At 37.7% G+C, this 20,526-nt stretch overlaps 1 protein-coding gene across 2 annotated transcripts in view; it reads right to left on the bottom strand.

Moving 5' to 3' along the window:
• The window catches only part of LRCH2 (leucine rich repeats and calponin homology domain containing 2), a 214,618-nt gene that overhangs the window by 31,215 nt on the left and 162,877 nt on the right, over positions 1–20,526 (bottom strand). For both annotated transcript variants that reach the window (XR_013375004.1, XR_013375005.1), the window contains exon 26: positions 15,929–15,983. The gene's annotated coding sequence lies outside the window, so the exon portion shown is untranslated. The remainder of the gene's footprint in view (positions 1–15,928; positions 15,984–20,526) is intronic.

The following is a 20,526-nucleotide window of genomic DNA, read 5'->3' as shown; positions in this document are numbered from 1 at the left end:
CATTTATATGAGTTGTGTAACAAGTTAGAGGATGGGCAGTTCTAAAACTCAAAAATTAGGAATTCTAGAGAATTACAATACCATTAAAGAAAGATGAACATTTGTTGACTGAGATAATGATCAGACGTCACAAAACCAAAGGATGTTATTTGGTTTGAACCTTTTTGTCCTTTATTCTCAATTACAAAAGTATATTCTCTCACATGGTAACCTGTTAGAACTAATTCAATACAATATCTTTCTTTAAACTATTCTGAGTTGTTTTAAATAGTCAAAGTTTCAGCAATGCTAAAACTACGTTGCTATCACGGAGTTTCTAAAAGCCACATAGTCTTTTATTCTCTTATAAAACTCATTTTTACAAAATCTCTTACTTTTCTAAAAACTTTCATTGCCTGGCTGATGGCATTACCACATTAAAATATTAAACTTTCCTACTTTTAGATAACACATTTCATTTCTTTTAAAAGGAATTTGAGGGGCAGCCAGGGTGGCTCAGTGGTTTAGCACCGCCTTCGGCTTAGGGTTTAATCCTGGAGACCCGGGATGGAGTCCCATGTCCAGCTCCCTGCATGGAGCCTGCTTCTCCCTCTGCCTGTGTCCCTGCCTCTCTCTCTCTCTCTCTCATGAATAAATAAATAAAATATTTTAAAAAAATAAAAGGAATTTGAGGAACGCCTAGGTGGCTTAATGGTTTAGCATCTGCCTTTGGCTCAGGGTGTGATCTGGGGTCTCGCATCAGGCTACCCGCAGGGAGCCTGCTTCTCCCTCTACCTATGTCTCTGCCTCTCTCTCTGTCTCTCATGAATACATAAATAAAATCTTTAAAAAAAAGGAATTTGAAGAGCAATTAAAAAACATTGTGCTCATGTGACAATAACTGAATATTTCTCTTAAGACAAAGCTGTTAGAAGACTCATAATTTCAGTACTTAAATGACACAATTAAAAAATCCTTTAAACTCAGCAACTTGTACACTTTAAATATGTTTAGTTTTTTGTATGTCAATGATAAGTACCTCATTAGCTGTTAAAAATAATTTTTTATTCAGTACGTTGCCTCTTTCCTTTGTTGATGGTTTCCTTTGCTGTGCAAAACCTTTTTATTTTGATAGTTTATATCTGATAAGAAGTTAATATCCAAAATACATAAAGAACTTGCACAACTCAGGGCACCTGAGTGGCTCAATCAGTTAAGCATCTGATTCTTAATTTTGGCTCAGGTCATGATTTCAGGGTTGTGAGATTGAGCCCTACATCAGGCTCCAAGCTGACTGTGGAATCTGCTTAAGATTCTCTCCTACCCTTTGCCTCTCTTCACCACCCATGCACACACACACTCTCTCTCTCTCTAAAAAAAAAAAAAAGAAAAAAAAAAGGAACCTATACAACTGAACACCCCCAAACAAGCAATTCAATTAAAAAATGAGCAGAGGACCTGAACAGATATTTTAAAAGAAGACATACAGATGGCCAACAGACACATGAAAAGATGCTCAACATCACTACACTACTTATCAGGGAAATGCAAATCAAAATCACAAATGACAGGAAATATCAAGAATTGGCAAGGATGTGGAGGAAAAGGAACTCTCATGCACTGTTGGCCAACACCAAATTGGTGCAGCCGCTGTGGAAAACAGCAGGAAGTTCCTCATAAAATTAAAAATAGAAAACCATATGATCTAATAATTCTGCTAGTGGGTATTTACCCAAAGAAAATCAAACCATTAATTCAAAAAGATATATGCACTCCTATGTTTATTGTAACATTATTTACAATAGCCAAGATATGGAAGCAACCTGAGTATCTTTTGATAGATGAATGGATAAAGAAGATGTGAGATCTTGCCATTTGTAGCAACATGGAGGGAGCTTAAGGGTATTATGCTAAGTAAAATAAGTCAGATTGAGAAAGACAAATACCATATGATTTCACTCATATGTGGAATCTAAAAAAGAAAACAAATAAATAAATAAACAAATAGTAGAATCAGATCTATAAATACAGAGAACAAACTGATGGTTGCCAAAGGGAAGGGGAGTAGGGGGATGGACAAAGTGGGTGAATATGAGTGGGAGATAGTCTTTCAGTTATGGAATGAATAAGGCATGGGAATAAAAGGCACAGTATAAGGAATATAGCCAATGATATTATAATAGGGCTGTATGGTGACAGATGGGAGCTACACTGGTGGTGAGCATAGTGTAAGGTACAGAGATCTTGAATCACTATGTCATACACCTGAAACTTATATAACTATACTCAAATAAAAAAGAAATTTGAAGTACCTGGCTGGCTTAGTTGGTGGTGTATGTGCCTCTGGCTCTTAGTCCAGGCCCCACCTTAGACAGAGATATTACAAAAGAAAAGAAGAGAAAAAAAGAAAAGAAAAGTAAAGAAAAGAAAAGAGAAAAGGAGAAAGAGAAAAAGGAGAAAGAAAGAAAAAGAAAGAAAAGAAAGAAGAAGAAAGAAAGAAAGAAAGAAAGAAAGAAAGAAAGAAAGAAAGAAAGGAAGGAAGGAAGAAAATAATGTGGGTTGTTTCTATTAATTCTCCTTTCTTGTGTCACCAAATTATTGCACTGATTTCCAGTTACTGGTAGCTTCAGTTGATCTTTTTGGTACATTCCCCTTATTTGTTATGTGCTATGTTTAAATGTTGAGAGGAAAGTTACATACCATTTTCCTTGGTTCTGACCTACTCTCTAGCAAGCACATATGACACAGAGTAAGAAGAAGACACAGAAGAACTAAGAGAAAATGAACATATACATGCTAAATTGATCATACTAGTTCCATATCTGAATAGAGTGTCTAAGAGCATTAAATCTGGAGTCAGAAGGCCTAAAGGCAATAATTAATCCTTATTATTTCTTTCTGCCTATCTATACATGTGGGGATATATACACATGTATATAGATACACATATTCATGACAACTTTTAAAAATAAACTTTTTGAAATTTTTTCATAATTTCAGAATATTAAAAATATTGTTACTAGTTTATTGGTTAACTATATATTTCTGGAGGTCAGACCATAAATATAGAGAGGAAAAACTGAATGTTAATGGGGGGGATAGGGGAAATATGTGATGGAGATTAAGGAGTACACTTGTGATGAGCACCTGGTGATGCATACAATTGTTGAATCACTATATTGTACACCTGAAACTAGTATAATGCCATGTGTTAACTAACTGAAAATAAAATAAATATTAAAATAAATATTAAAAAAAAATCTGGAGTCAGATTGGCTGGATAGATCTCAGAACTATCATTTACTAGCTGTGTGACCCTGGAAAATGTACTAAACATCTCTATGCCTCAGTTTCCTCACCTTTAAAATGGAGGATAGTGGGATGCCTGAGTGGCTCAGTGGTTGAGTGTCTGCCTTCGGCTCAGGGCATGATCCTGGAGTTCCGGGATCAAGTCCCACATTGGGCACCCTGCATGGAACCTGCTTCTCCCTCAGCCTGTGTCTCTGCCTCTCTCTGTGTGTGTCTCTCATGAATAAATAAAATCTTTTAAAAAATCTCTAATAAATAAATAAATAAATAAAATGGAGGATAGTAACGGGGCTTACATCATACGATTATAGTGAGAATTAAATGAATTTATATGTATAAAGCACCTACTATGTGCCACACACACACACAAGTAAGCCTATGTGTGAATTAGGTAATGGAAGATTTTGATCAGAAGGGTAAAGCTCCAACTTTACTAGCCAATATTTCTCCTTGCCACCTACTGGGTGTATAACATCCCAATAATAGCATCACTCCTCTAAGACAAGCTCCCCAAGCAGGAATTATTTTTCTCTAAAAATCCCATTGATATTTACATAAAGTACTCAACAGGTCTGTGTGGGAAAGAAGCAGTGTTAGTCTTTCACATTTGTACTGCATGACTAATTCTTATCTTGAGTAGTTTGCAAAGTACAAAGACTAGGATTGGTAAACTTCAGTGATATATAAGGAATGAATATGTGAATATGTGGATACATGCATAAATGAAATAAAGAGTTCTTGAAGAGGGAGGACAAACACAATGAAAAAGTATCAAAAGGGAGGGAAATAGGAAAGCAAAAACTGCTAAGCCACCAAAGATTTCATTCCCCACTTGGCAACTGTTCCTAAGCCTCCTGAATTTTTTTAAGAGGAACCATTTTCTGTAAATGCTTAACAGAAATCCCTTAAGTTCCACTGTTGATAGAAAAAAGGCCTTTCTTTTAGAAAAAAATGAAGTACAGAGTGTCTCAGGATACAATATCCACAAATAATTGTAAATGCCCAAACATAAAATAACAATGACAAGATCCCTTCCCTGGTTTATCAATTCCATATGCCAAAGTGGGTTACAGAATCTCAGGGACTCACATGATAGAATAAAGGATTTGAATTTAAGGGAGCCAGTGTAGAAAAGCTGTTATCATTTTACTTCTTCCTAAAGGTTGGAAAACTTAAATTAGTGGAAAGGAGTAATGGAAAATATCTTACAAATCTTTTAAGTAAAAATGGTCATACATGTAAATTTGATTTGTGATATTTATAGCTATTTATAAAGGCTTAAATATCCTTTGCATCCTTTGCACCTTTCAATAATTACTAAAGTGTCTTTTTTTTTTTTTTTTTTGCCTAAATAATCTCAGTGATGAGGTAGCCATGCAAATATTCAGAAGCCTTTACAAAGTCCTCACTCATGCCCAAAAGTCAGGAGCATTGCAAAAGATACAGATGGGTATACAATACCTGTCTCTGGGAAGTACAAGAAAATGAGAGAAAATAAAAGGACTGGTCCAGGACAGTATGGAATCAAGGGGTAAGTTATGGAGGATGGATTCTAAGGGCATTCAGAAGAGGCAGAAAGGGTGAATACAAACTACTCTCTGGAGCTCCAGACCATCATATCAAATTGCTTAGTAGAGGGATGCCTGGGTGACTCAGTGGTTGAGCATCTGCCTTTGGCTCAGGGCATGATTCCGGAGTCCTGTGATTGAGTCCTACATTGTGCTCCCTGCAGGAAGCCTATTTCTCCCTCTGCCTGTCTCTGCCTCTCTTTCTGTGTCTTTCATGAATAAATAAAATCTTCAAAAAAAATGCTTAGTAGAAATTTTTACCTGGATATTTCACAAGTGAGTCAAGCTCAACATGTCCAAGTCTGAATTGATCATCTTTCTCCCCCACCCAGAACTGGTCTTCCTCCTCTATTTCAGATTTCAGAGAACCACACTGCTATCTAGTTGCTCAAGCCAGATAAGATATTCCTAGTTCTCTCCTCTCATTTCATCAACCACAATCAATCTAACACCAAGTTCTGCCAATAGTAATTCCTAACTACTTCTCAAATCTGTCCATCTCACTCTATTCCCACCACCACTGCCCTAGCTGAGGATGTCATCATCTTCTTCATGATGCCTCTGAACTGGAGTTCCTGCCACCATACTTACCCTCTCTCCAACTCATTCTTTATTTAGTAGTCACAAGATCAAAATGCAGATTGGACTGGGTTATTTTTCCACTTGTGATAAATGCTGCTGCTCTTCAATTTCAACACTACAGGGTTCATGGTATACAAGGCACCTCATGACTGAGCCTCTGCTTATCTTCTTGACTTGGATCCTTTCACCTCTCAGGAAAACCAAACCAAACATTTGACATTTCCCCAAATACACCATGAATTTCTTATGTTTTGTTGCCTCTGAACTGGGAGCTCCATCAAAATGTGGTAGGGCAAGCATGTTGGCAAGAAGTTCAGTTAGGGAATACTTTCAATAATCCAAAGAGAAGATAATGAGATCTTCCTATTTATCATTCAAAACTCCACTCAGACATCATCCCTTCACTGAAACACATAGCCTGAGTTTCCATAGACACATAAGGAAAAATCCTTCCTGCTAGCATAGTATTAAGTAGAATGCATCATAATTGTCTCTTTATTTCTCTACCTCTGTGAGCTGGACTGTGAACTTCTTGAGGAAATGAAATATATTTTTATTTATCTCTGAGTCTTTGGAATCTAAGGTAGAGTGAATATCTGGTAGGGCCAGAGAGATGGGCCATAGGGAGAAAAACTATGAGGGAAGACTTGAATTGTCTGGGAAAGCAAAACTTGATGTGGGTCCAGCAAACACAGTTTTTATTTAGGACAGAAGCTTGATTCTGTATAAACTGGGGCTGCTTTTTTCCTTCATTTAATGGATCAGTGATATGAGCCTTCCACATTGCAATGAGTCTTTTACATTGCCATATTGCTTGACAATTATTTGCCCTGTCACTCAAATACTTAATGACACAGACAGAATCTAATTCCAAGCTACATAGATACTGCTTACTATGGACATCTTAGGAAAAAAATATGATAGCTATGAACATTCTATTACATAAGGGGTTAGTGGGATTTTGTTTTGATCAATACATGCCACATTTAATTTCTTAACTATCTATCATCCATGATATTTAATTTGAGGAAAATTCCCATAATACCAATTATTTGTTTCTATTTCCATACATGGCAAATTAGTACCTCTCCCTTCTCCTTACCCTTTATTCTGGAAGAGCTCAAAAAGAAAAACATCTCTAAAATACAAGACATATCTTCTGTATGAGTCTCCCTCTACCATGGTATCCTTGCCGTGTCCCTCCTCCTCTTTAAAGAACATACATACTCTTTTGGGAAGAGGCAGATGGCAGTGGAGGAGGAGAACCTTGTCCTATCAATAGAACTAGATATCAAATCATCCTAAATACCTCAGAAGTCAACCTGAAGACTGACAGAACAAAATCCACAACTAATAGGAGAGAAAAGGCCACACCAAACACAGTAGGAAAAGCAGAGAGGTGGTTTAGGGGAGAAATGGATTCTGGCTGCTGTGGAAAGGAGGGGGCCATGGTTGCAGAGGACAATAGAGAGAGGAGCACACAGGGGAATGTACAAAAAGAATGTTTCCACATAGGTATTGGCTTGGAAAATAAGAGGGGCTGAATTTCATGAGTTCTTCCAACCAGCAGGGCTTAAAGCCTGGAATTTTAAAGTTCAGTGGGGTTGACTTGGATAGAGCCCAGAGGGCAGAGTGCTGCTCTCAGAGAAGGCAGGCAAACAACCTGGGGCACACACTGTGGAAACAGTGATCTGTGAAGTGTCGGGCACACAGTGGGGAGAATATTTGCTCTTCCCTGAACACGTCTCTGATGGGCAGCATTCACTGAGACACCTCTCTCAGAATAAAGGAGCTGGCCAGTGCCACTTCCCTCCCCTGCCCTTCAGAGTAAATACAGAGCTACCTGTGGGAAGCAGCACAGACACTGGCTACCTAACTTGCTTACAGTAAGTCCCACCTTTTTATGCTCCAGGGCAACTGCCTTTCTCACATTCACACAGTTCCGCAGGGCAGACCCCTCACCCAGAAGACCAGCACAAATTCCTGCAACACCATATCTCCCAACCAGAGAGTAGAGTAGGGCCTCAGTTCCAGTGGAGATGGTAACAGGTTCATTTCAAATGCAGACCAGAGCACACCTACTTAAAACTTGCCACATGCAGGCCTGGGAACAAACAATCCCCATGCCAGGTAAGGAAAGCCTCTGTAGACGACTGGCCTGAAGGGTAGACCAGCCAGAACACAACAGCAGAGCTCATGCAGACACACTGGAGATAATTCCTGAAGTGCCAGGCCCTGGGCACTACATTACCTCTTCTCCATAAGGCCATTACTTACAGGAACAAGAGACATAACTGGCTTTTCTTTTTTTTTTTAAAGATTTTATTTATTTATTCATAGAGACACAGAGAGAGAGAGGCAGAGACACAAGCAGAGGGAGAAGCAGGCACCATACAGAGAGCCTGACGTGGGACTCGATCCCGGGTCTCCAGAATCACACCCTGGGCTGCAGGCGGCACTAAACCGCTGTGCCATAGGGGCTGCCCATAACTGGCTTTTCTAACACAGAGAAGAAGGCAAAGACTTATACAAAAATGGAAAACAAAGAAATTTATACCAAATGAAAGAACAAAGTAAGGTCACAGCCGGAGATCTAAGCAAAAGAGATATAAGTAACATGACTGATGGAGAATTTAAAGCAAGTATCATAAGGGTACTAACTGGACTCGAGAAAAGAATAGAAGACATCAGTGAGACCTGTTCCACAAAGATAAAAAAAAGTTTAAAAAGAATCAATCAGAGATGAAAAGTGCAATAAATGAGATTAAAATAGGCTTGATTTCATGAACAGCAAGCTGGAAGAAGCAGAGGAACAAATTAATGACCGAGATGACAAGGTAATGGAAAACAATGAAGATGAACAAAAGACAGTGAAAAGAATTATGCAAAATGAAAACAGACTTGGGGAACTCTGACTCCATCAAATGTAATAACATTCATATATAGGAGTCCCAAAAGAAGAAAAGAGAGAAAGGAGGGCAGAAAGTTTTTTTGAAGAAATAATAGCTGAAAACTTGCCTAATCTGGGGAAGGAAACATACTTTCAGATCCAGGAGGCACAGAGAACTCCCATCAAAAATCAAAAAAAGCAGGCCTACAACAAGATGAACTGCAATTAAGTTTGCAAAATACAGTGATAAAGAAAAAAATCCCGGGGCAGCCCTGGTGGCTCAGCGGTTTAGCACCACCTTCAGCCCAGGGCCTGATTCTGGAGACCCAGAATCGAGTCCCACATCAGGCTCCCTGCGTGGAGCCTGCTTCTCCCTCTGCCTGTGTCTCTGCCTCTCTCTCTCTCTCTCTTTATGTGTTTCTCATGAATAAATAAATAAAATCTTAAAAAAAAAATCTCAAAAGCAGCAAGACAAAAGAAGTCCTTAAATTACAAGAGAAAATCCATAAAGGTAGCAGGACATTTTTAAACAGGAACTTTCCAAGCCCAAAGGGAGTGGCATGATGTATTCAATGTGCTAAATGAAAAAAAAATCTGCAGCCAAGAATACTCTATCCAGCAAGACTATCACTCAGGATAGAAGAAGAGTTCCCAGAAAAACAAGAACTAAAGGAGTTCATGACCACTAAACCAATCCTACAAGAAATATTAAAGAGGACTCCTGGAGTAGAAAAGAGAGATCAAAAGTGACAGTATAAAGGCAGGAAACAAAAAAGCAGTAAAAATGAATATTTCTGTTAAAAAAATCAGTCAAAGAACATACAAAAAACATATATCTAAAACATGGGGAGAAGAGGAGTAAAGAATGGGTTCAAGCTGAAAAACCATCAATTTAAGACAGACTGCAGAACACAGAACAGGTTACATACAAACCCAACGGTAACCATATATTAAAACTGCTAATTGGGATCCCTGGGTGGCACAGCGGTTTAGCGCCTGCCTTTGGCCCAGGGCGCGATCCTGGAGACCCGGGATCGAATCCCACGTCGGGCTCCCGGGATGGAGCCTGCTTCTCCCTCTGCCTGTGTCTCTGCTTCTCTCTCTCTCTGTCTATCATAAATAAACAAATAAACCTTTAAAAAAAATAAAATAAAATAAAACTGCTAATAAACATGCAAAGAATAAAGACAAAGAAATCCAAACATAACAAAGAGGTGAAAAACCTAAACTCCAAAAACTGTAAAACACTAATGAAAAAACTGAAAATGACACAAAGAAATGGAAAGATATTCCATATTCATGGATTGGAAGAAAAAATATTGTTAAAATGTCTATACTACTCAAAGTGATCTACACATTTAATATGATCTTTATAAAAATACCAAGAGTGTTTTTCACAGAACTAGAACAAACAATTCTAAAATTTGTATGCAGTTATGGTTCACTAAACAGCCAAAGATTCCAAATAGCCAAAATAATCTTGAAAAAGAAAAGCAAAGATGGAGGCATCATAATTCTGGACTTCAAGTTATATCACAAAGCTGTCATAAACAAAACAGTATGGTACTGGTACAAAACAGGATGCCTGGGTGGCTCAGTGGTTGAGCGTTTGCCTTTGGCTCAGGTCATGATCCCGGGGTCCTGGGATCGAGTCCCACATCGGGCTTCCTGCAGGGAGCCTGCTTCCCTCTCTGCCTATGTCTCTGCTTCTTTCTCTGTATCTCTCATGAATAAATAAATAGAACCCTTAAAAAATGGATTAAAGACCTAAATGTGAGACCTGAAATCATAAAAATCCTAGAAGAGAACACAAGCATTAATTAACTTCTTTGCCATTGGCCATAGCAACTTCTTTCTAGATATGTCTCCTGAGGCAAGGGAAACAAAAGCAAAAACCAAAAACGAACTTTTGGGACTACATCAAAATAAAAGCTTTTGCATAGTGAAGGATGTAATGAACAAAATTAAGAGGTGACCTACAGAATCGGAGAAGATATTTGCAAGGGACATATATGATAAAGGGTTAATATCCAAAATATATAAAGAACTGAGAGGCACCTGGGTGGCTCAGTTGGTTTATTGGCTGATGTTGGTTCAGGTTAGGATCTTGGTATCAAGAATTAAAGCCCCATGTTGGGCTCTCTGCTCAGCGGGGAGTCTGCTTCTCCCTCCCCTTCTCCCTCTGCCTCTCATGCTTGCTTGCTCTTTCTGAAATAAATAAAATCTTTAAAGAAAAGAAAAAGAAGGCAGCCCTGGTGGCACAGTGGTTTGGCACCGCCTGCAGCTGGGTGTGTGATCCTGGAGACCCTGGATCGAGTCCCACGTCGGGCTCCCTGCATGGAGCCTGCTTCTCCCTCTGCCTGTGTCTCTGCCTCTCTCTCTCTATGAATAAATAAATAAATAAAATATTTTTTAAAGAAAAGAAAAGAAACGAAAAGAAAAGAAAAGAAAAGAAAAGAAAAGAAAAGAAAAGAAAAGAAAAGAAAACTGATACAACTCAACACCCAAAAAACAAATAATCCAATTTAAAAATGGGTAGAAGAACAGACATTTCTCCAGAGGAGATATATAGATGGCCAGCAGACACATGAAAAGATGCTCATCAATATCAGGGAAATGCAAATCAAAACTACAATGAGATATCACTTCACACCTGCCAGAATGGCTAAAATCAACAATGCAAGAAACAAGAGGTGTTGGCAAGAATGTAGAGAAAGGGGAACTCTCTTGCACTGTTGGGAATGCAAACTGGTGCAGCCAGTGTGGAAAACAGTATGAAGGTTAGAAACAGAACTACTCTATATTCTACCAATAGCCCTAGTTATTTATCCAAAGAATACAAAAATATTAATTCAAAGGGATACATGCACCCCAATTTTATAATAGCATTATTAACAATAGCCACATCACGGAAACAGCCCAAGTGCCCATCAATTGATCAAAGGATAAATAAGATGTGGTATATATACAATGGAACATTACTCAGCCATAAAAAAGAATGAAATCTTGTCATTTGCAAGGACATAAATAGTGCTAGACCGTATAATGCCAAATGAAATAAGTCAGTCAAAGAAAGGCAAATACCATATGATGTCACTCATATGTGGAATTTAAGAAACAAAACAAATGAGCAATGGGGTGAAAAAAGAGAGAAAAGGCAAACCAGGAAACAGACTCTTAACTGCCTAAATTTACATTTGTTGAAAGGGAGCCTGAACCAGGAAGAGAACTATTAACAGAGATACTTTTACCTAAGAAACTCATCTGTGTAACAGGACAACCTTTGTTTTCCAAAAATCTCTCACCTTCTTTTGAATGGCCTTCCTTCAACTTGTAGCTCCAGATCCCCATCCCTTTCCTTGGCTCAGGATGTCTTATAAGCTTCAATTACCTGGCTGTCCCTTAGGTCTTACATTTTTATGGGGCTCCCATACATATGAAATTTGTTTTTCTCCTGTTAATCTTTTTTTTTTTTCTTTTTCTGTTTTAGATTTTATTTATTTATTTGAAAGAGTGAGAGAAAGAGCCTGAGTGAGGGGAGGGGCAGAAGGAAAAGCAGACTGCCTGCTGAGCAGGGAGCATGATGGGGGTGGGGGCTGGATCACAGGATTTGAGGATCATGACCTGAGCTGAAGGCAGAGGTTAAACTGACTGAGTCACTCAGGCACCCCTCTTCTGTTAATCTTTTGTCAATTTGATTATTATACCAGTCAAAGAATCCAGAAGGGATGAAAGGAAAATTATTCCACTCCTTGAGCTGGCAACAACAAAGGAATCCTCAGTGGCTAGACACTGCTCTCTCTGGGGCTACTGCAGCTGTGAGATCCTGAGATCCAAGAGAAAGGCCAGCAGAAGTTAAGAATTCTTACTTTCTTAGTCTCCCAGATCTCTGCCTTGCAGGGTCTGATGGATGTGAGAGTAATCAGAATCCTTTTCTTTTTCTAAATTTAGATTAGCAGAAGAAAATAGTTGGGTGAACTAGTTTCTTTGGTATAGCCACTTTGGTAAAAGTTTGTTATGAGGACACTTGTTTACCATCAATGCCTTTCCTCCCAGTGATGGTCACTGTTTTCTTTTTTCTCTGTTGTAAAATTTGGCCAGACAGTAATGTGGGTTGTATCCCACTTGTGGCCAGATATGTGTCTTTGACTTTCTTTCTTTCTTTCTTTCTTTCTTTCTTTCTTTCTTTCTTTCTTTCTTTCTTTCTTTTTCTTTCTGGTTATCTTTGGAACTAAAATTTTTGGATTATGAGAACTACATCTTTTACACTCTCCTTTGGAAATGTCTCTTTCATAAAGATTTATTGGTTTGATCCACAATTGAGATTAACATAAGATCATAAAGTCATACTTGTCAATGGACCCTTTGAATTAGCCAGATTTAAAAGAAAAAAAATAGGGGCGGCCCGGGGGGTTCAGCGGTTTAGTGCCATCTTCGGTCCAGGGCCTGACCCTGGAGACCCGGAATCGAGTCCCACGTCGGGCTCCCTGCATGGAGCCTGCTTCTCCCTCTGCCTGTGTCTCTGCCTCTGTGTGTGTGTGTGTGTCTCTCATGAATAAATAAATAAAATCTTAAAAAAAAAAAATAGAGAGCTATCATCCCAAACAAATGTCATATTGATCCATATCAGAAAACCATGTTGAAAAGTGGATATAAAGTAGTAGCTAGCCTTAGGGACTCCTTTAATAAGATGAAAAGAACATAAATTGGACTTAAAAATTAAAGTCCACATCTAATGTAAATTCTTCCTCTGTACTTTTTTTTAATTTATGATAGTCACACAGAGAGAGAAGCAGGCTCCATGCACCGGGAGCCCGACGTGGGATTCGATCCGGGTCTCCAGGATCGCGCCCTGGGCCAAAGGCAGGCGCCAAACCGCTGTGCCACCCAGGGATCCCTTCCTCTGTACTCTTATGCACACTTTTAAAATCCTCTACTCCCTGTCCCTGATGCTCCAGAAGACTTTGTATCTCTGGACCCCTGATCTAAAATCCCTCCTCTCAAAATCCAGCCGGATTGCCTCAGCAAATTCCCTTAAATCCCAAAATTCCTGAAGTTTTCCCAGAAAATCCCTTAAACTCCCACCTGCCTGTTGACTTCCTTCTCTTTGTAAGATTTACAAGCACTCCAACCTGATCTCCAGGCACAGAGTACAAAGATCACTCATGTATATACTAAAAGCCAGGAAATGAATCTAGCAGAAGCACCTGAGACAGAAGATAAGACTTGCTTTGTTGCTCCTTACAATTCCTCCTACTTTCCAGGGCTCTGTAATCAGGTGCTGCCAGATTTAGGCCTTCCCATGCAATGTCCTTTATGAATGCATCCTGGACATCCACCACAGAATTCACATCCCCTAGACATCAGCTTAAGTGCTTCATTTTCAAGGAAATTTATGGAAAGAACTCTGGCAAGCACATGTTTCTGATAATTTTTAGATCATAAAAGTGAACTGGGTAAGATTTTTCCAAAACTAATGGAAAAAAAGTAGATTCAAGTGGAACAAGAATTAATTACATGGAACAAAATGAACTGACGATGATTATAATTTTTATGCTTTTTTATTTGAAATATTACTGGTCCTTTAATGTTTTGTTTTTCCAGATTTAAGAAATTTTTTCTCCTAAGGTACCTAAGCCTTAGAGCAACTTAGTAAAATGTACCTTTACATACAAAAATGAAACAGTTACTTTTTTCTCCCTACCTGGTCCCTCCAGAATTTGGAAACTCTTAGTGATGATGAGGGAACAGAAGGCTAGCTAAGGACAAAGCACAAGCTGACACCCTGCAACCCGCCCCCACCCCAGCTCCTGGGTGGGATACGTGTGACATTCCTCCAGGATGTTCCCAACTGTCTTAAAATCAATGCCTTGCTAGAGGGAAAAACAACCTTCACTTGACAATGGCAAAGCCTCCAGTATCTCCTAGGTCTTCTTTAGCATATTAAAGTCCTTTTGGAAACCTCCCTTTTCCTTGCCTCCCCCAACTCCCAAGTATGTAACCAGAACTAAAACTGGTTCCTTTTCCTTAACACCTTTCAACTGAAGCTGAGATGACTTGCTATAAACTTCACAGAAATCACAGTAGCTCGTGTTTAGACAATCTTCCTTGTGCTTGTTGCTGTGTGCACAACTCAAAGTTTACCCTATGACATCATTAAAGACATTCAAACTGCAAATCAGGAAAATCTGTCAGATTGCCACTGCCTGCCTTCACTCATTCTGAAGATGCTTTGAGTCCGGACATCTAGAAATCTTGACTGGCAGCTTTCAGGACTGACAGGACTGAGTTTATCATTGGCTCCAACCATTAACCTTTGTTTTTCTTTTCCTTCCATAGAAATTCCTCTTATTAATTAATTGTACAATATAAGCCTAACTTTGAGAGCCCACCTGCAAGACAACCTCCTAAAATGAGACAAAACCAAATGTTTAACTAAATTGACCTATTCTCAAGACTGAGACTGATATAATGAGATATGCAACAATCTATCAACTGAACTTCTAGACTGTGAAATTTCTTATTTGAAGTTTCAAAGACTAGACTGAAAGGGAACAGAATTTATCACCCCAAAATATGTCACTTTGGCATGAGGATTATTTTCAGCTGAAGGCAATCAAAACCCAGCAGATTCAGAGGAAGCTCTCACCTCCCCCATCAACTGCCTTAATTTACACTGAAAAGGGGGTTTATGGGCAGCCCAGGTGGCTCAGCGGTTTAGCACCACCTTCAGCCTAGGGCCTGATCCTGGGGACCTGAGATCAGAGTACCACGTCCGGCTCCCTGCATAGAGCCTGCTTCTCCCTCTGTCTCTCTCTGTATCTCTCTCTCCTCTCTCCTCTCTCTCTCGAATAAATACATAAAATCTTTAACAAAAAAAAAAAAAAAAAAAAAGAGGAAAGGGGGCTTATACCAGGAAGACAGCTATTAACATAGATCCCTTTTTACCCAAGAAACTCTGTGTAACAGGCCAACATTTGTTTTCAAAACATCTCATTTGCCTTCCTGCGAAAGACCTTACCTGTGTGTTGCCAGACTCCTGCCCCTTTCCTTAGGTCAGCATGTTATAGAAGCCTCAATAACCTCATTACCTTTTGGGCTGCAGATTTTTATGGGGCTCCTGTACAAATGAAATTTGTTTTTCTCCTCTTAATCTGCCTTATGTCAATTTGATTATTAGACCAGCCAAAAAACCTAGAATCGGAGAGGGGAAATTTTTTCTGCTCATACACTGTCATATGGCTGTCAAACTTCTATGGACCAACAGATTCCTAACTCTAACAGACATACACATACTGATTCCACCAAATAACCACGAGACAAATAACCACCAAAACAGAAAGATTTAGTGATGTGTCTTGCAAAAATTACTGGATTGTGAGTTAGGGAACCTGAGTTTTGGCCTTGATGCTATCACTGTTACATTGGGTATAAACTTCCTTTTCTCAGGATTTGTTTCCTTAACAACAAAATGAGCTTGATGACCTTTGAAGTTATATCCAGCTCTAAGTAGTCTGAAAAATAGTTTAAAATAAATTTTGCTTCATTAATTTATTTTATAGAATGTTTTAAAACAAGTTTTAAGAAAATTTAAACTTACCTTTCCAAATGTGTGTGAGATCCAGCCACTTCTTGTTAATTTGTCTCTATAAGCCCTATGTAAGGAGAATAATATGGGTTAAAAGCAAATGAACTTATAGGAAAAGAACATTAAATGTAACCTCATGATGATATCTGTGGAAAGGAAATTATTCAAATAAATACTGTATTCTTTACAAAATGTTTAAGGTAACAGAACTTGAGTAGACTGGCATAGTTCACATTATTTTCCTTATTTTCAGGAAGAATGAGTAATATTAATACTAATCATCAACAATGAAATAATTATTACTAACAAGGTAAAGAAAGAGACTGAGATATTGCTCAGACTATCATGATATAATATTTGGAAAGGAGAGGAAACTTTTAAAGGTTTTAATTTGCTTACAGAAGACATATATCTTTAATATTATTTAACCAATAGTTTAAATGAAACCATGCCAGTACACTCCAACATTGCATAAAGACAACACGATTCCAATAAAGCTGGTGTACCAAATGTAACACTACAGAAGAAACCTTAGGATCACTACGTCTTGCTGCTACCCTCAAATCATCAGACAGATGAGACTTTTTTTATTTCCTATTTATAAACCTCTCTAGAGAGAAGATTCCACAACTTTCCTTAGGAACTATTTCCAGTGTTTCACAATCAAGATTCCTCCTTAAGTCTAATCAAAATCTCCCATGGCCTCGCCTAAATCTACTTAGTCATCTAAGAATAAAGAGAATATTTATTGAGTATCCTCTGCCTCTGAGTCATTGACATTTTAAGACAATTATTCAATTATCCACAAGACTTCTCTTATTCTGGGTTAATGGATATTATTCCTTCAACATTCCCCTTAGAGCACATTTCTTATATCCTGTGACCTATTTATTTATTCAGGATTCTGGTAAGGTCTGCCTGGATTTGAGTTTCTCTCTCTCTCTTTTTAAGATTTTATTTATTTATTTGAGAGAAAGAGACAGAGAGACAGAGAGATAATGAGATAGAGCATGAGCAGGGGAAAGGGAGAAGCAAGCATCCTGCTCTGTGGGCACTCGATCCCAAGACCAAGGACCAGATCCAAGCCAAAGGCAGATGCTCAACTGGCTGAGCCATCCACTGCCCTTGAGTTTCTCTTTTTATGTTCTGTACTCTGAAACTCTTTAGAACATATTCAGAATTCCCATGGGACCTATGGAATCTGCTTGCTCCCTAAAATTTTTATCTCCCAGAATAATATTAAGCAATATTACCCATATCATCCAAAATATAGCTTTGTTATCACAGTGCAATACAAATTTTTTAAAAATTTAAAAGTTCTGACTCTAGCTCACAAAATAAAATAAGGGCAATGCAATTTTAGCTTTGTGGTACTCCTGTCCAGAAGCCAAGAAATTATTCAAGTGGTATTTCTCAGGAAACAAATGTTTAGACTCCTGGGAGGAAGCCAGAAATCTGGAGTGGGTGATGCAGTTCTTGGCTCCCCAATTCTTATGTCACGAGAGAAATATTTTGGCTGAGCACTAGAGACTCATCCTCATTTCCAGACCACTTCATTTTGTGAAGTTAGATTTTTGGAGAATTACATAGTGCATCCCAAGGTGCATCTTTATGGTCTAATTGCCATATTCTATATATCTGAAACTTGAACTCTTGGAATGTATGAAGGTATTGCCAATATAAAAGCTGCCTTTCTATATATTACACAATAGCATGAGAACTAATGCCTCTGTAAGGTTTCTGTCTTCTATTACCGAATCAGATTCCTGACAAGAGAAGAGAATGGTGCCTTCTGAATGTAATTCTGGTGTGGCTTACAATTGAGAACAACTTGACACATAGGCAGAATATTTATTTGTAATACAGTTTGAGGAACCTAAAAAATTAGTCTGGTTCAGTATGTGACTTGCACTTTTAGGTTCTCAAATGTCTCCTCAATAAGACCTATACTATGGCCAGTCTATTTGGAATTTCAACCAGTACCAATCCACACCCCCAGTAAACCTATTTCTGTATTTTACAATATATAGTATCATGTACCTATTTAGTTACATAGTTGGTTATTTTGTCATTTATTGCTTGTCTCCCTCCTCTAGACAGTAAGCTCCTTATAGAATATATTTTTGTCTATTTTATTCACTAATTACACCCAAGTACCTGAAACAGCACCTGACACTCATTAAGTGCTTAATAAATATATTGTAAATGAATGAATGCGTTGAATAGTCTATATGAGGGATAGCTAGTATACAGATTGGCACTCTGACACGCTATTTTAATACAGTAATGAAGGCATCGATCATCGGCTAAATCACAAAGTTGAAAATAGCCAGTATAATTCATCCAACTGCAAATTATTATTGGATGTTGCTTTTGTTTACTCATTTCAAAACATTTATTCAATGCTCAGAAGTTGTACTTTATCATCATGTATATAGATATATATTCATAAACACAATCACATGTATTGTTTATAAACACTTAGGGCACACATGCAAGCAAAAGGAGTAAAGGAGAAAAGCAGAATGAATGTGAAAACAAAACAGAGTCAACCATGGACTGATTGGTGAGGTAGTAGGACAGCAAGTGGTTTTTGCAGAACTGAAGAGAACACAAAAACGTTCAGAAAAAAAAAAATCAAAAGCTGATGTCAGAGCATAATTAATAAATATCTCAACCAGGTCTCTAATCAACCTTAACTTTGATCAGACAGGATAAGTCAGCCTCACTCCATATAAGCCTCACTCCTTTTATTCCTGTTTCTGGGATCCCCACTTATTAAAAACACGAGATTTTAACAGCAAGCTCCTTTTTCCCAAAGTGACATATCTCCTTGGTTTCATTAAATAGCTCTAGTGCATTTTCTCACACATGCACAAAAAGGTATTTGGTTACTTTAACAAAATAGAAGTGAAGTCTTAGACTTGCCTTCCCATGATTGTAAACCTTCACATTCTCAGGAAATGAGTTCTCAAACAGAACAGAGAAGTTGCCCCACTGATTTCTATTTTGTGCTTTCCACTTTCATTTCTTATCTCTAAATGACTTATTTTTAAGTAGAAGTAACTAAAACAAGAACAAAGGGAATGCTAACAACACTTCAACTATAAGAGGCATTTGGAAACAGTAGGCAAAGCAATGTCCGTTATCTCCTTCTCTCCTTTCAGAAACTTCTGTAACTTTTACAGCATGTTCACTGAAACAATTCATTTCGACAGCATACCAAGGGCTAAACACATTAAAAGGTATTTGTTTTCATTTTCAAGACCTTGTTAATGTTTTTCTGCTGTCATTTACTTTTCTTAGTTTTTTCATAATACTAAGCTTCCAGAGTAATTTAGATTTGAAAAATAACAGTATGAATACATCAGAGCTGTACATGGCTTTAAAATTTATCTTTATTTTTGCATGTGAGTTTTATAAGAAACCAATGAAATAGGTAGAACAGGAAGTATTCACCCCATTTTCTAGGGGAGAAAAATAAAAATGCATATTTCAAGATCATGTGACCAAAACTATCTATGTATTTAGTAAAGGAACTCATGCTGTTTTAGTCCTTGCTGTCATTTAATGTAGGCTACAAATTTCTATTTCCATTTACCAGATATTGGGCACCTACTACTGCAAAACCAAGAACTATATACTGTAGATATAAACATAATACACAACCCTCCCTCCCTCATGGAAATTAGTATTTAATATAGAAAATAGATATGCAAATAAATATTGCCAAGATAGTAAGATATGGGATTATATTAAGACATTGGCTTCCCGACTTTGTAGATAATAAATTCTATGCTGTTTTCTTATTTTGAAGGTACTCTCTCATGAGAAGTGTTTATTTATAAACTATACATGTGTAGTGTCCTAATTAGCTAATATTTTAAGACACAGAACATACTTAGGGTGAAGTTTACTGCTACTGTAGAGGATATAAATTGATATACCAAAGTCTTGTTAATTTTGAACTTTGTAGGACATTTTAAAACAAGTCTAATTAGATTATCATGATTTTGGAATTTGTTTTGTTTGTATTTATTTTCTTTTTATGTATTTAAACTAATAGTGGGTTGAAAAGAACACTGTCAATTTCTTGTTCACTTGTGTTTACATTATTAGTAATATCAATATTCTTTGCAGGAATCTCACAAAATGATGGTTAGTTTATTAAAAACAAACCTGATAATCTGATTGAGAAATTTAACTGGGAATATATAAACTGCAACGTCTTGCAAGATGATGAAATTAAACTAATACATGAGTTTTTCTGTCTACTGCTCCACACTTTGGCCCCAGACAACTCACAAATATATGACATTACATATAATCCTCTGTTGTCAAACACACTGACAACATTGTTTTTACATGCATGTAGGAGTGTTTGTGTGTAATTATATTTATTTCATTCTATTTTATATAATTATTTTCTATAATAAAACAGATTATATTTAATATATTTTTAAAGATTTTATTTATTTATTTGAAAGAAAGCACATGCATACAAACAGGTGGAGAGGGAGAAGCAGACTTCTTGCTCAGCAGGAGACAGATGCAGATCCCAGGACCCTAAGATCATGATCTGAGATGAAGGCAGCCACATAACCGACTGA

Source organism: Canis aureus, chromosome X, assembly GCF_053574225.1.
Source record: "Canis aureus isolate CA01 chromosome X, VMU_Caureus_v.1.0, whole genome shotgun sequence".
Lineage (NCBI taxonomy): Eukaryota > Metazoa > Chordata > Mammalia > Carnivora > Canidae > Canis > Canis aureus.
Note: the sequence above shows the minus strand (reverse complement) of the source record. Positions and strands in the feature narration are given on the sequence as shown.